The sequence below is a fragment of the Trichosurus vulpecula genome, chromosome 2 (assembly GCF_011100635.1).
Source record: "Trichosurus vulpecula isolate mTriVul1 chromosome 2, mTriVul1.pri, whole genome shotgun sequence".
NCBI lineage: Eukaryota > Metazoa > Chordata > Mammalia > Diprotodontia > Phalangeridae > Trichosurus > Trichosurus vulpecula.
Window position 1 is genome coordinate 427,939,876 of NC_050574.1, and position 16,212 is coordinate 427,956,087.

Sequence of the window (16,212 nt, forward strand, 5' to 3'; positions counted from 1 at the left end):
CAAATTCTAGAACTGTAGAACCCACAAAATAGTGGAGGGAAGCAGGGCTGTAGCCCAGGAGAGCCTGGATGGTCACAGGGTAAGGTCTATCACCCACAATGGGGAGTGGAGCAGAACAGAGCCCAATGACTCCTGGACCAACCAGACCAGGAGAATGGCAGACCAGGCCCTAGTGTCCTGAATCAGTGAGCTGTGGTGTTTACCAGACTTCTCAACACACAAACATTAAAGACAACAGAGAAGAAGTGCAGAAGCCATGAAATACCTGAGGGAAGCAGGGCTCCAGCCCAGGATAGCCTGGATGGTCGCTGGGGAAGGTCTATCGTGCATGGGACTGGGAGCTGAGTGGAGCAGAGACCAGCGTGGGCAGCAGCAGGACAAACCTGACCAGGAGGCAGGCAGAACAGGCCCTAGGGCCCTGAATGAGTGAGCTGTGGCAGTTACCGGATTTCTCAACCCAAAAACACCAAAGACAACAGAGAAGGTTAGTGGGAAAAGCTGCGGGGGATAGAGTGAAAGGAGTTCTCAATTCGGGCACCACCCTGGGGGAAGTGAGGGTGGTGCAGCTACAGAACAATAGCTGCAGTTGGTTCCAGCCCCAGGCCCAAATGGTGGGAAGAATTAAGTGGCATATCAGAAGGGGAGTGCCGAGCCTACTTAAGATCTGAATCCGGTCCAGGTTGGCAGTTCTCGGGGGAGGAGGAGCACTGGTATGGCAGAGCTGGCTGTATAGAAATACATCTGAAAACAACAATGTATCCCCTCAAGCTTGGAACAAAGTACTCTGTACTCTACAAGCAGTAATATCCCAAGGTAAAACTCAAGGGTCAAGCAGTTGGCTGGGAACATGGCCAGGTAGCAAAAACAGACTCAGATTCAGTCTCAGACTTTGGAATCTTTCTTTGGTGACAAAGAAGACCAAAACATACAGCCAGAAGAAGTCACCAAAGTCAAAGAGGCTACATCAAAAGCCTCCAAGAAAAACATGAACTGGGCTCAGGCCATGGAACACCTCAAAAGGGATTTGGAAAAGCCAGTTAGAGAAGTAGAGGAAAAATTGGGAAGAGAAATGAGAATGATGAGAAAAAACCATGAAAAACAAGTCAATGTCTTGCTAAAGGAAACCCCCAAAAATACTGAAGAAAAGAACACCTTAAAATTAGACTAACTCCAATGGCAAAAGAGCTCCATAAAGCAAATGAGCAAAAGAATGCCTTAAAAGGCAGAATTAGCCAAATGGAAAAGGAGGTCCAAAAGACCACTGAAGAAAATACTACCTTAAAAATTAGATTGGAGCAAGTGGAAGCTAGAGACTTGAAGAGAAATCAGGATATTATAAAACAGAACAAAGGAATGAAAAAGTGTAAGACAATGCGAAATATCTCATTGGAAAAACCACTGACTGGGAAAATAGATCCAGGAGAGATAATTTAAAAATTATTGGACTACCTGAAAGACATGATCAAAAAAAGAGCCTAGATACCATCTTTCAAGAAATTATCAAGGAGAGCTGCCCTGATATTCTAGAGCCAGAGGGTAAGATAGACACTGAAAGAATCCACCTATCACTTCCTGAAAAAAGATCCCAAAAAGGAATTGCCTAGGAATGTTGTCGCCAAATTCCGGAGCTCCCAGATCAAGGAGAAAATATTGCAAGCAGCCAGAAAGAAACAATGTGAGTATTGTGGAAACACAATCAGAATAAGACAAGATCTAGCAGCTTCTACATTAAGGGATCAAAGGGCTTGGAATACGATATTTTGGAGGTCAATGGAGCTAGGATTAAAACCAAGAATCACCTACCCAGCAAAACTGAGTACCATGATCCAAGGCAAAATATGGACTTTCAATAACATAGAGGACTTTCAAGCTTTCTCAGTGAAAACACCAAAGCTGAATAGAAAATCTGACTTTCAAACACAAGTATCAATGGAAGTAGGAAAGAGTAAAAAAGAAAGAGAAGTCACAAGGGACTTTCTAAAGTTGAACTGTTTTGTTTACATTCCTACATGGAAAGATGATGTGTATGATTTATGAGACCTCAGCATTAGGGTAGCTGAAGGGAATACACGTGTGTGTGTGTGTATGCGCGTGTGTGTGTGTAAATATATACACACACATATACATATATATGTGTATATATCAATACACACATATACACATGTATGTGTACACACATATATATACATATATGTGTGTACACACACATGCACATATACACATATATGTATACACACGTATGTAGACAGAGGGCACAGGGTGTGTTGAATATGAAGGGATGATATCTAAAAAATAAAATCAAATTAAGGGATGAGAGAGGGAATATATTGAGAGACAGAGATAGGGAGAGATAGAATGGGGTAAATTGTCTTGCATAAAAGTGACAAGAAAAAGCAGTTCTGTAGGAAGGGAAGAGGGGGCAGGTGAGGGGGAATGAGTGAAGCTTTCTCTCATTGGATTTGAACTGAGGAGGGAATAACATATACACACAGTTGGGCATCTTACCCCACAGGAAAGAAGGAGAAAGAAAAGGGGGCATGATAGAAAGGAGGACAGATAGGTGGGGGAGATAATCAAAAGCAAACACTTTTGAAAAGGTACAGGGTCACGGGAGAAAATTGAATAAAGGGGAATAGTTTAGGAAGGAGCAAAATATAGTTAGTCTTTCACAACATGAGTATTGTGGAAAGCTTTTGCATAATGATACACATGTGGCCTATGTTGAATTGCTTGCCCTCTTAGGGAGTTTGGGTGGGGAGGGAAGAAGGGAGAGAATTTGGAACTGAAAGTTTTAAAAACAGATGTTCAAAAGAAAAATTTTTGAATGCAACTAGGAAATAAGATACACAGGCAACGGGGCATAGAAATTTATCTTGCCCTACAAGAAAGTAAGGGAAAAGGGGATGGGATGGGAGTGGGTTGACAGAAAGGAAGGCTAACTGGGGAACAGGGCAGTCAAAATATATGCCATCTTGCAGTGGGCAGGAGGGTAGAAATGGAGAAAAATTTGTAATTCAAACTCTTGTGAAAATCAATGCTAAAAACTGAATATATTAAATACAATTAATTAATTAATTGAAAAATGAAAACCATAATCCTACAAAATGTTGTTTACAAGAAACACATCGTACACAGAGAGTAAGTAAAGCACATTGTAAGAAGAAACACATTGTAAGCAGAAAGTTTTAGGAAGAAAGAGACAGAAAAACTATACTAGTGTGAGCCCTCAAACTCCCCCTGTCAAAACTACATAAATCTAACCACAAAATAAGAGATAAATTGAGGAGGTGAATACAATTGTAGAAAAGTTAGATATGGTAGACCTCTGGAGAAAACTGAATGGGAATAGAAAATAATATACCTTTTTTGTGGCAGTACGTGGCACCTACCCAAAAATTGACCATGTACTAAGATATGGAAACCTCACTATCCAGTGCAGAAAGGCAGAAATATTAAATGCATCTTTTCAGATCATGATGCAAGAAAAATTACATGTAATAAAAGGCTAGGGATGGAGAGACTGAAAAAAATTGAAAAAAAAATCTAATCTTAAAAAAATAAATCATGGAAACAACCAAATAACTTAATCAAAGAAAATAACAATAATATGATTACATACCAAAATTTATGGGAAACAGGCAAAACAGTTCTTAGGGGAAATTTTTTTTTATCTTTAGATGCTTAAATAATTAAAGTAGAGAAAGAGATCAAAGAATTGGGCATGTGACTAAAAAAGCTAGAAAAAGAACTAAAAGTCCCCAATTAAATATAAACTTAGAAATTCTAAAATTCAAAGGGAGATTAATAAAAGTGAAATTAAGAAAGCTATAAAATCAATAAATAGAACTAAGAACCGGTTTTGTGAAAAAAAAAACAATAAAATAAATAAATGTTTTTTTTTTAATTTGGTTTACAAAAAAGAAAGAAAAAATCAAATTACCAATATCAAAAATAAAAAGGTTGAATTCATCTGCAATGAAGAGGAAATTAAAACAATAAGTAGGAAATACTTTGCCCAACTGTATGCCAATAAATGTGACAACCTAAGTGAAATGGATGAGTATTTGCAAAAAAAAAATAAATTGCCCTGATTAACAGAAGAGGAAATAAAATATTTAAGCTTAAAATCTTAAAACTTAAAATAAAACACCTTAAACATCAATGAACTCCCTAGGAAAATATCTCCAGAGCCATATGGATTTAGAAGCACATTCTATCAAACATTTAAAGAACACTTAATTCTGATACTATATAGATTGTTTGGGGAAAGTGGCAAAGCAGACCTACGTAACTCTTGTTATGATACATATATGGCACTGAAGCCTAAACCGAGAAGAGTAAAAGTGAAGAAAGATAATTATAGACCAACTTCCTGAATGAATATATATGTAAACATTTTTAAATAAAATTTTAGCGAAATTATTACAGCAAGGTGTCACAACAATAATTCACTTTGATCAGGTAAGATTTATACAAGGAATGTAGACTGGGTTCAATATTAAGAAAGCTATTAGCATAATTGATCATATCAACAATAAAACTAACAGAAACCATGTGATTGTCTGAATGGATGCAGAAAAAGCTTTTGAGAAAATACAACACCCATTCCATTTAAAAACAATAGAGAGCATAGGGATAAATGGACCCTTCCTTAAAATGATAAGTAGCATCTACCTAAAACTACCAGCAAACATTATATGTAATGGACAAAAGCTAGATGCATTTCCAATAAGACTGGGGGTGAAACAAGGATGTCCATTATCACTGCTATTATTCAATATGGCACTAGAAACATTAGCTTGAGCAATAAGAGAAGAAAAATAAATGGAAGGAATTAGAATAGGCAAAGAAGAAACTAAGATATCACTCTTTTCAGATGATATGATGATATAGTTAGAAAATCATGCAGAATCAAGTAAAAAACTAATAAAAATTTTATTATTTTAATAACCAACTTTACTAAGGGTGAAGGATATAAAATAAACTCATATAAATCCTTGGCACTTGTATATATTACTACTAACAAAGCCCAACAGCAAGAGATAGAAAGAGAAATTCCATGTAAAGTTACTGTAGGCATCATAAAATATTTGGGAGTCTACCTACCAAAACAAACCCAGGAACTATATAAACACCAAGACAAAAAACTTCACACTAATAAAGTTGGATCTAAATAATAAAAAAAAATCAGTTGCTCATGGATATGCCAAGCTAATATAATCAAAATGACAATTCTATCTCAAATAATTTATTTAGTGCCATACCAATCAAACTACCAAAAATTATTTTACAGAGCTAGAAAAAATATTATCAAAATTCATCTAAAAGAACAAAAGGATCAGAATTTCAAGGGAATTAATGAAAAGAAATGCTAGGGAAGGTGGCCTAGCCATACCAGATCTTAAATTGTATTATAAAAGGGCAATCTCCAAAACTACTTGGAACTGGCTAAGAAATAGATGGGTAGATTAGTGGAATAGGTTAGGTATACAAGACACAGTATTCAATGATTATAGCAATCTACTGTTTGATAAACCCAAAGAACTCAGCTTCTGGGATAAGAACTCACTAATTGACAAAAAGCTACTGGGAAAACTGTATGGCAGAAATTGGGCATAGATCAAGGCATACCAAAATAAAGTCCAAATGGGTACATGATTTAGATATAAAGGCTGATACCAAAAACAAATTAGGGGAGCAAGGAATAGTTTATCTGTCAGATTTATGGAGAATGGGGCAATTGATGACCAAAGAAGAGATAGAGAACATTATGAAATGTAAAATGAATAATTTCAATTATATTTAATTGAAATTTTTTTTGCACAAACAAAGTCAATGCAACCAAGATTAGGAGGGAAGCAGAAAACTGTGAAAGAATTTTTAAAACTAGTGTTTCTGATAAAGTCCTCATTTCTAAAATACTAGAGAAGTGAGCCAAATTTCAAAGAATACAAGTCATTCTGCAATTGATAAATGATCAAAAAGCATGAACAGGTAGATTGCAGAGGAAGAAATTAAAGCTATCTACAATCATATGAAAAAATGCCTTACATCACTGTTGATTAGAGAGATTCAAATCAAAACAACTCTGAGGTACCATATCACACCTATCAGATTGACTAACATGACAAAAAATGAAAATCATAAATATTGGAGAAGATATGGGAAAGTCGGAACACTCTTTCATTTTTGGTGGAGTTGTGAGCTGATTCAGCAATTCTGGAGAGCAATTTAGAATCATACCCAACGGGCTATGAAAAGGTCCATATTCTCTGACCCAGCAATACCACTTTTATGGCTGTATCCCAAAGAGGTTATAAAGGGCCCCACATGTACAAAAACATTTATAACTGCTCTTTTTGTGCTGGCCAAGAACTGGAAATTGAGGGGATGCTCATTAATTGGGGAATGGCTGAATAAGTTGTAGTATATGAATATTATGGAACACTATTGTGCTATAAGAAATGAAAAGTGGACTTTAGAAAAACCTTGAAAGACTTACATGAAGTGATGCTGAGTGAAATGAGCATAACCAGGAGAACATTATATACAGTAACAGCCACATTCTATGATGAATGACTTTGATACACTTAGCCCTTCTTGGCAATGCAAGATCCTAAAACAATTCCAAAGGACTTGTGATGGAAAATGACATCAACATCGACAGAAATAACTATGGGATCTAAATGCAGAGCATAGCAGACTATTTTGCTTTGGTTTTGTTTCTTTCTCATTGTTCCTCCCTTTCACTCTAATTCTTCTATACAACATGAGTTATGTGAGAATATGTTTAATAGGAATGTATATGTAGAGCCTATATCAGATTACATGCTGTCTTGGGGAGGGGGGAGGTGAGAGAGGGGGAAAAAATTTAAAACTTATGAAAGTCAGAGTTGAAAATTAAAAATAAGTAAATTAACTTTTAAAATGGAAAGAACAAGACTGGAAGAAATGAAAGCAAATGTGAAATTATAATCTCCAAGCTTGGCTTCAAAGAACAGCTGAGGCTTCTTTATGCAGAGATAAATCTACAGATAGAGAATGATACATACAATTTTAGGCTTTATGTATTGTCTGAATTTATTGGATATCTTTTCAGTCTTTTTTTAAGTCTTTGTTATACAAGATGATAATCTGGGAGATTAGTTGGAAACAAAAGGGATATACTGGAAATTACAGATAATACAAAAGCAAAATGCATCAACAATATTATTTTAAAATACAATAGCCAAATATACTTCAATTGCAGCAAGCAAAGGATAGAAAGCTGGAAATAGTTTAAAAATTGAGAGAACCTCTAACAATTTTGAATATATAAATATTATTAAGAATGAAAGAAAGCAATTTTCAGCAAGGCAATCTCTTTGTTCCTCTTTTTTTACTATAATTTGTTCTTAAAGGAATCAGCAACACACCAAACACCAATTCATTGAAATCAACATAATTAGAACATCTCATTTGGCTATTTTGTAAATCACATGGTTTCAAAATACCAAGTGAACTTAAAACTGGGTTATCAAAAGGCTTCAAATGAATTGTAAATATTGCCAGATTTGTAATGAAAAGTGTTAATAGGCTATTATTAGCAAGAATATGCATTTGTGAAATTGTAACTTTACATAATTCATGGTTATAAAGCAGTTTGAATATGATTTTTCTCTTAAATATGTTATTTTTCCAAGTACATGAAAAACAATTTTCAACATTTTTTTTAAATTTGAGGTTCCAAATATTCTCTCCCTCTTCTTCCTCAATGAAAGGGCAAGAAATTTGATAAGGTTATACATGTGCAGTCATGCAAATTATATTTCCACATCAGTCATTTTATAAAAGAAAACACACACCAAAGGGGGAAAATAAGACAAATCAAAAAGTAACAAAAATATGCTTTGATCTGCATTGAGATTCTATCAACTGTTTTCTGGAGGTGATTGGCATTTTTCATTATAATTCCCTCAGAATTGTCCTGAATGATTTTATTGCAGAGAATAGCAAAATCATTCACCTTTGATCATTGTGCAATATAATTATTACTGTGTACAGTGTTATCATATTATTCCATCAAAATTATATAGTATAATTTGTTCAGCCAATCCCCAATTGATGTGTGTCTCCAAGGTTTCCAATTCTTTGCCACCATGAAAAAAAGCTTCTATAAAAAACATTTTCACCGATAGGTCCTTTTCCTTTTTATCTTTCCTTTGAGATATAGATCTAATATTGGTATTGCTGGGTCAGAAGGTATGGATGGTTTTTATTACCATTTCAGCATAGTTCCAAATAGCTCTACAAAATGATTCCACCTTTAGTGTCCCAATTTTCCTACTTCTGCCCCAACATTGGTTATTTTCTTTTTCTGTCTGTAGCAACTATCTTACTAGCAGCTGCTGTGGGGGTGTAAGATCCACCAACAACCAGCACCCAGAAAGCTTCCAACACAAGTTCTTTGTTCTGCTTTTCTAAGGAAAGAAACTTTAAGGGGTTAACAATCTCAGTTTAATCGAACATACAAATATCATTCACTTAGTTCAGGGGAAAAAGCCAGCACCCTGAATTTCAAAGCAAACACAAACAAATTACAAATATCAACAGACAGACCTTGTCTGATTCAAATCCCAATTAACAGTTACTAGAGAAACCAATATCTGGGTTGCAAAGCTGAGGGGCAGTTTGCAGCTTGCCCACAGTCTCAACACTCCTTTCACGAGTGTACCACTAAAGTCAAATGCCAAGCTGCCCTCAATTATATCCCATTCAGTGTCCTGAGGGCTCCGTCCTCACCCAGGCTCTGTGTGGGATAGTTCCCCATCCCCAGTATCACATCATATACAAATCAATGACTCCCAATTGCATCTGTGCTGAGAAATAACCAAGACCAAAAAAATCCCACTTTATCTGGCCCATTTGAACAAAGGCCAGAATCATTAATGGAGGTTAAGAGAAGGAACAGCAAAAAGTCCCACCTTAATTATTATTACATAATCCACCCATCCCGGGTCCATGGCCTGACAAAAATCTAAACTAAATGGCCATGGATCCTGTAACAAATAGATGCATTATTGATCACTTTCAGGGAAATATAACAAAATATATCATTCAGTATCATTCACAAAATACTTGTTTATAATACACCATCCACCCCTAGGTCAAATCAAGTCAATCTCTTTAGTCTATAGAGTGTCCAAGTAAAGTTCTTCTTGAGAGTGTGTCCTCCCCACACAGCAGTTGCAGGCTTCCTCCTGGCACCCTCAGGTAGCAGCATGCTTTAATTAGCAAAGTCCCAACAGAAAATCCAAATAGAGTTCTCTTGGGGATGTGTCCTTCTCCCCACACTGCTCCAGCACCCTGCTTCTGAGTTCTGGGGGGGCAGCTGGGCAACAAAGCCAACAGGGTGGGCTCCTTGGGAGTCCAAGTCACTTCCTCCCACCCACCATAGTCAAAACTACCCCTCCCTCCTGGATCCCAAGCAGGCCCAGGGGAAGGCAGAAAAGAGTCACACTCAGCACCTTGCTGAAAAGTTTCCAGCTTGCCCCGGGGCTGAACTCCAAGCTCCTGGGTCCCTGGTAGTCCAGTTCTATCTGGCTGCACCTGGTTTCTACAAGAACACAGATGTAGGTGGTTCCCCACCTTTGCACTCACCTCAACAAAGTCAGCTGGAAGACAACTCACTGTTCTCACCTTTCCAAAGTTCTCATGCAGGCAGTCTTCTGCTCTGTCTGTGTCAGTATTTCAGCAGCCTCTGTCCACTTCTTCTGTCTCCTCACCAATCCCTCCTGCCAAATCTAAATGAAGGCCATTCTCCAAGTCTCCAAGGCCATTCTCCACTCCTGTTTCAAAACTTGTGATGCAATATAATCTCAAAACATTCACCCTTTCAGCACAGTCCTCCGGAGCCAGGCTTCTCAACTCCAGCCCTCTCCCCAGGCACCCACACCTCCCCCAACCCTCAGCTTGTTCTCCTCCAACAGCCTCTGCTCTTGCCTCTTGCCTTCGGAGTGCTGGTGGGGTAGGGAGAGGGAAGGAGTGGATATCTCCCACAGTCCTTGCTCTGGGCTCCTGGGAAACCACTCCCTTCACTGCCACTTGCCTGTTTGTCTTCAGGCCTCTGGAGCTCCACAGAGCCATAGCCACCACAAGTACAAAGACCAGCCCAATAACTTGGAAACATTTAACCACCATCTCAGTACCCCAAAATTCCATACTTTCCTTTTAATCTGCAGATCCTGCCAACTACACCATTTGTAGTAACAATCTTGCTAGAAGGTGCTGTGGGGGTGCAAGATCCACCAACAACCAGCACCCAGAAAGCTGCCAACACATGTACTTTGGTCTGCTTTTCTAAGGAAAGCAACTTTAAGTGGTTAACAGTCTCAGTTTAATTAAACATACAAATATCATTCACTTAGTTCAGGCGAAAAAGCCAGCACCCTGAACTTCAAAGCAAATACAAACAAATTACAAACATCAAAAGACAGACCTTGTCTGATTCATATAACAATTCATAGTTACCAGAGAAACCAATATCTGGGTTACAAAGTTGGGGGGGGCAGTTTGCAGCTTGCACAGAGTCTCAACACTCCTTCCATGAGCATGCCCCCAAAGTCAAATGCCAAGCTGTCCTCTATTATATTCTGTTCAGATCCCTGAGGGCTTTTCATTACTACTACACTGTCATATTAGCCAATCTGATAAATATGAGGTGATGCCTCAGAATTGTTTTGTTTTGCATTTCTCTAATCAGTACTGATTTAGAGCACTTTTTCTTATCACTGCATGTGATTTCTTCTTCTGAAAAGTGTTCATATTTTTTTATCCTTTATCAATTGAGTAATGACTGGTATTCCTATAAATTTGATTCAGTTCTCTATATAATTGAGAATGAGGTCATTATCAGAGACACCATAAATTATTTTTCACTGTTCTGATTACTGTGTATTTCCCTCTGTCTCGTATATCCTTGTCTCTTTCTCCTTTCACCCTGTCCCTCCTCAGCAGTATTTTGTTTCTGTCCACCACATCCCCAATCTGTCTTTCTTTTAGCCTAGCCATTTTTCTTATCCCCTTCCTCTCCTACATCGCTGTAGGGTAAGACAGATTTTTATACCCAACTCCATGTGGATATTATTCCCACTTTACCACAATTCTGATGATAGTAAAATTCAGCCATTGTCTGCCACCTCATAATCCATAATTCTCCAATATACAAGCTCTTCTGTGTCTCTTTTATGTGAGATATGAATTTACTTCATTCTACTCTCATTTTGTTCTTCTCATAGTGCATTTCTCTTTTTCACTGCTTCATTTTACTTTTTTTAGATATCATTGCATTATTGTCAACTCAGACCCAGGCCCTGTATCTGTGTACACATCTTTTAACTCCCGTAATAATGTGAAAGTTTTCAGAAATTACAAGTATTATTTTGCCATGAAGTAATAGAAACAGTTTACCTTATTTAGTCCTTTAGGATTTCTCCTTCCTATTTGTCTTTTCATGCTTGAGTGCTGTATAATGAAGTCAAATTTTCTATTCAGCACTGTTCTTTCCAGAAGGATGCTTGAAAGTCTTCTATTTCATTAAATTTCCATTTCTCCTCCTAAGGATTATACTCAGTTTTTCAGGGTGGGGTATTTCTTGTTGAAATCATGGCTCCTTTGCCTGCTTAATATCATATTCCAAGCCCTATTATCTTTTATGTAAAACTTGTTAAACCTTGTGTTATCCTGAATGTGGTTCTATGATATTGGAATTGTTTCTTTCTGGCTGCTTGCAATATCTTTTCCTTGACCAGGGAGCAATGGAATCTGGCTCTACGATTCCAGGGAGTTTTCATTTTGTTATCATATTCAGTAAGTGATCAGTGGATTATTTCAATTTCTATTCTACCTTCAGTTTCTAGAATATCAAGGCTGTTTTCCTTAATATTTTCTTTCTTAAAATGTATTTTTAGTCTGTCCCAGTACCTTTTCCCACTAACCTTCTCTGTTGTCTTTTGTGTTTGTGGATTAAGAAGTCTGTTAAATACCACAGTTCACTGATTCAGGGCAATAGGGCCTGTTCTGCCAGGGTCCCAGTCTGGTTGGTCCAGGCGCTGCTCACACTGGGCTCTGCTCTGCTCCCAGTTCTGTGCTATAGACCTTACCCCATGACCATCCAGGCTGTCCTGGGCTGGAGTCCTGCTTCCCTCTGCTATCATGGGTTCTGCAGTTCTAGAATTTGTTCAGAGACATTTTTATAGGTGTTTGGAGGGACCTGGGTGGGGGGCTCACACAAGTCCCTGCTTTCCAGCTGCCATCTTGGCTCCACCCCCAAAACCACCGACCTGGAAAATAGATTCAGGGGAGATAATTTAATTTAAAAATTATTGGACTACCTGAAAGCCATGACCAAAAAAAGGATCATAGATATGCTCTTTCAAGAAATCATCAAGAAAAACTGCCCTGATATTCTAGAGCCAGAGGGTAAAATAGAAATTGAAAGAATATACCAATTGCCTCCTGAAAAAGATCCCAAAAAGACAACTCTTAGGAATATTGTCGCCAAATTCCAGAGTTCCCAGATCAAGGAAAAAATACTGCAAGTATCCAGAAAGAAAAAAATTAGTATTGTGGAAACAGAATCAGGATAACACAAGATCTAGCCACTTCTACATTAAGGGATTGAAGGGCTCTGAATATGATATTCTGGAGGTCAATGGAGCTAGGATTAAAACCAAGAATCACCTACCCAGCAAAACTGAGTATTATGCTCGAAAGTAAAATATGGATTTTCAATAAAATAGAGGACTTTCGAGCTTTCTCAGTGAAAACACAAGAGCTGAATAGAAAATTTGACTTTCAAACACAAGAATCAAGGGAAGCATGAAAACATAAACAAGAAAGAGAAATCATAAGGGGCTTACTAAAGTTGAACTGTTTTGTTTACATTCCTACATGGAAAGATGATGTGTGTAATTCATGAGACCTCAGTATTAGGGTAGCTGAAGGGAATATACATATATATATATATATATATATATATATATATATATATGTATATATGGACAGAGGGAACAGGGGGAGCTGACTATAAAGGGATGATTTCTAAAAAAATCAAATTAAAGGATGAGAAAGTAATATATTGAGAGAGGGAGAAAGGGAGAGATAGAATGGGGTAAATTGTCTCACACAAAAGTGGCAAGAAAAAGCAGTTCTGTAGGAAGGGAAGAGGGGGCAGGTGAGGGGAAATGAGTGAATCTTGCTCTCGCCAGGTTTGGCCTGAGGAGGGAATAACATACACACTCAATTGGGTATCTCACCCCACAGGAAAGAAAGAGGAAGGAGATAAAAAAGAGAGATTATAGAAGGGATGGAAGATAGCGGAAGGAGGTAATCAAAAGCAAACACTTTTGAAAAGGGACAGGGTCAAAGGCGAAAAGTGAATAAAGGGGGGACAGGATAGGAGGGAGCAAAATATAGTTAGTCTTTCACAACATGAGTATTGTGGAATCATTTTGCATAATGATACACATGTGGCCTATGTTGAATTGCTTGCCTTCTTAGGGAGGGTGGGTGGGGAGGGAAGAGGGGAGAGAATTTGGAACTCAAAGTTTTAAAAGCAGACGTTCAAAAAAGAGTTGTTTTGTATGCAACTGGGAAATAAGATATACAGGCAATGGGGCATAGAAATTTATTTTGCCCTACAAGAAAGCAAGGGAAAAGGGGATGGGGGGAGTGGGGTGAAAGAAGGGAGGGCTGACTGGGGAATGGGGCAATCAGAATATATGCCATCTTGGAGTGGGGGTGAGGGTACATTTGGGGAGAAAATTTGTAATTCAAACTCTTGTGAAAATCAGTGCTGAAAACTAAAAATATCCAATAAAAAATGAACAAAAAAAAAAGAGTTAGGGTGGACAACAGGCATGGAATAAAGAATACATTTTCAGAAAAAAAAATTTATTTTTAGTTTTCATCATTCATTTCCATAAGATTTTGAGTTACACATTTTCTCCCCATCTCTACCCTCCCCTCCCCACAGTAAGATGACATATATTCTGATTGCCCCTTTCCCCAGTTTGCCCTTCCTTCTCTCATCCCACTACCCCCACTGTTTTCTTTCCCCTTACTTTTTTCTACGGGAAGATAGATTTCTGTATCCCATTGCCTGTATATCATATTTCCCAGTTGTATGTAAAAACAATTTTTTAACATTTATTTTTAAAACTTTGAGTTTCAAATCCTTTTCCTTCTTTCCTCTCCACCCACCTTCCTTGAGAAGATAAGCAATTCAATATAGGTTATAAATGTATCATTATGCTAAACACTTCCATAATAGTCACGTTGTGAAAGACTAACTATATTTCCCTCCATCCTATTCTTTCTGACCCTTTTCATTCAATTTCTTCTTTTGATCCTGTCCTTTTGCAAAATTGTTTGCTTTTGACTATATCCTCTCCCAATCTGCCCTCACTTCTATCATCCCCCCCCTCTTATCCCCTTCCCCCCTACTTTCCTCTAGGGTAAGATACCCAATTGAGTGTGTATGTTATTCCCTCCTTAAGTCAAATTAAATGAGAGCAAGATTCACTCATTCCCTTTCACCTCCCCCTCTTTCCTTCCATTATAACAGCTTTTTCTTGTCACTTTTATGTGAGATAATTTACCCCATTTTATCTCTCCCTCTCTCAATATATTCCTCTCTCATCCCTTAATTTGATTTTATTTTTTTAGATATCATTCCTTCATATTCAACTCACCCTGTGCCCTGCATTGATATGCATATATTCCCTTCTTTATTTTCTATTCTTTATATTCTATATAGATTATATAGTATATATACACATATACATATATACATATATATGTATGTATGTATGTATGTATGTATACATATATAAATATATATATATATATATATATATATATATATATATATATATATATATATATATATTCCCTACTCTAACACTCAGAAACGTTTCATGAGTTACAAACATCATCTTTCCATGTAGGAATGTAAACAAAACAATTCAACATTAGTAAATCACTTATGATTTCTCTTTCCTGCTTACCTTTTCATGTTTCTCTTGATTCTTGTATTTGAAAGTCAAATTTTCTATTCACCTCTGGTCCTTTCATCAACAATGCTTGAAAGTCCTTTATTTCATTGAAAATCCATATTTTTACCTGATGTATTATACTTAGTTTGGCTGGGTAGATGATTCTTGCTTTTATTCGTAGCTCCTTTGATCTCCAGAATATCATATTCCAAGCCCTTCCATCCCTTAATATAAAAGCTGCTAGATCTTGTATTGTCATGATTGTGTTTTGACAAATCTCAAATTGTTCCTTTCTGGTTGCTTGCAATATTATCTCCTTGACCTGGAAACTCTGAAATTTGGCTACAGTATTCCAAGGAGTTTCCTTTTTGGGATCTTTTTCAAGAGACAATTGGTGGATTCTTTGCATTTTTGTTTTACCCTCTTGTTCTAGAATATTAGGGCAGTTTTCCATCATAATTTCTGGAAAGATGCTGTCTAGGCTCTTTTTCTAATCATGGCTTTTAGGTAGTCCAAGAATTTTTAAATTATCTCTCCTGGATGTATACTCCAGGTCAATGGTTTTACCAATGACATTTCACATTGTCTTCCTTTTTTCATTCATTTGGTTCTGTGTTATCATTTCTTGATTTCTCATAAATTCACTACCTTCCACTTGTTTCATTCTAATTTTTAAGGCATTATTTTCTCCATTGATCTTTTGGACCTCTTTTTTTTTTCCATTTGGCTAATTCTGCCTTTTAAGGCATTCTTCTCCTCCTCATTGGCTTTTGACAGCTCTTTTTGCCATTTGGGTTAGCCTATTTTTTAAGGTGCTATTTTCTTCAATATTTTTGGATCTCCTTTAGCAAGATATTGACTTGTTTTTCATGATTTTCTTGCATCACTCTCATTTCTCTTCCCAATTTTCCCTATACTTCTCTTACTTGCTTTTCCAAATCCTTTTAGAGCTCTTCCATGGGCTCAGAACAATTCATTCATATTTTTCTTAGTGTCTTTTGTTGTAGGACCTTTGACTTAGTTGACTTCTTCTGGCTATATGTTTTGATCTTCTTTGTCACCAAAATAAGATTCTGTAGTCTGTGTCTTTTTGTGCTGTCTGCTCATTTTCCTAGCCAATTACTTGACTTCTGAGATCTTTTTCAGGATATGAGTGCTTTCAGAGTTGAGACTGCCC

General features: G+C 37.1%; 1 protein-coding gene across 1 annotated transcript in view; it reads right to left on the minus strand.

The window, feature by feature from the left end:
• Nucleotides 1–16,212, minus strand: part of EPHA6 (EPH receptor A6) — a 1,226,126-nt gene that overhangs the window by 1,157,561 nt on the left and 52,353 nt on the right. The window lies entirely within an intron of this gene.